We start from the raw sequence: 1,605 nt of genomic DNA, 5'->3' as shown, positions 1-1,605 counted from the left end.
TAAACCTCCCAAAGGTGAAAATGAGTGAAACTGACCATAGAGGTAAGTCTTGGGTGGGAGCCAGGGGACCAGTGAAAGGAAAAGCGCCCCCCGGCGTGACGGTGGGATCAGGATGGGGCAGTCAGGGCAGCAGGTTGTGGCTGGATTCACAAGCTGAAGGTCTCTCTTTCCCACCCACCCTACTGAGGCTCCGTCAGCTACGGGGCTGTGGCTGGGACACCTGTCTGGTTCCATTGCTGTCTGTTCCTGCGTGAACCTGGTGGGCCGGATCCTGCTTCTAGGTTGGAGAAAAAAAAAAAAAGGATGCCCAGTTGTGACTTCTAAAATAGTACTCCGGGTATATGGAACATTCCATCCCCCAAGCAGGGAGGTGGGCTCTGCAAAGTCATTTTGAGGATCCCCTTGTGCAAAATGTTTCTTGAAACATTCTGGAACATTGTAAGACCTATTTTATAGGGAGGAAACCATGAACATTGTAACTTTAAGAATACCTATTAGGCCCTAGCCTAAGGACAGAATCTAAATTTTATTAACAGAATCTAAAATTCCATTTATAGTTTCATCCCTTTAAGTCTTGAACCCTCCCTTAAAATGTAAGCAAATCCCCGCAGGGATTCATAGATTGACCCTTCTGAATCTTGAGCCTCAAATCATACCAGAACTACCCCTAACCTCCATCCTCCATTCTTGCTCCAGGCAAACCAGAATTCACTCCTAGAGGCAACCCCAGACTCCTTTAGATCTTCATACCTGGAAGTTTCTGAGCCTGATTTTTCTTCTTGGGACACTTCCCTCTCTCTCCTCTTTTTAGCTACCTCAATTCTTCAAAACCCAGGCGATGCCACTCATTGTTCAAAGGCTGTGCTCCAAGACAGGCTTGGTCCAACTGTGGGTTCCCTGGCTACGTGGGTCTCTCCTCCCTGACAGCCCTTGCTCCAGTGTAACCATCTTTCCACCAGGTTAAGACTTCAGTGACATGAGCTGTGTCTTGTTTATCATTGAATCTCTTAACATCGAGAACAGTGAGTTCTGTTTATGGAGTGAATTAATTCTTTACTGCCAATGTGTTTTTATGGCGTGTGGGTGAAGGGCTGCAGTAGAGAAGGTGAGAATGCCACGAGAAAAAGAAACGGTAAGCCAAGAGATGCGACTGGGGTCCCTGGAAGCAGACTCCTCTGGCCCTTTGCAAAACTGTCGCCCAGACAGCTCAGAGGCATGCCAAGTGCTCTGACACTCTCTCTCCCGGAAGGTAACTTTAACTGACTGTTGAAATTTTAAAAGTATTGACACATTTAATGCACTTGCCAAAGTGGTGTTTAATGAATTGTATCTCACAATAAAATAGGGCAAAGTTTAAAACTCAAATTTGCTTTGGATTTCTATCTGCTATCATCTGTTAGCTCCAGGACCCTGGGTTGCATCATTCTTATTTTTATGTTAAACACTACCAGCAAGAAAAACAGAAAGTAAGGGGGAAATAAAGACAGGTGTAGGGAAGTTAGGATTTCACACAGGCTTGACAGACTCTTGTTTTCTTCTGAAATCCTAGAAAACAGAAAACCACAGGAAGATGGCTTATTGAGAAAGACCCCCTTCAACTTGTCC

This window comes from Grampus griseus (genome assembly GCF_964374135.1).
Source record: "Grampus griseus genome assembly, chromosome: 5".
Lineage (NCBI taxonomy): Eukaryota > Metazoa > Chordata > Mammalia > Artiodactyla > Delphinidae > Grampus > Grampus griseus.
The sequence above is the reverse complement of the archived record's forward strand: the minus strand, read 5'-3'. Positions refer to the sequence as shown.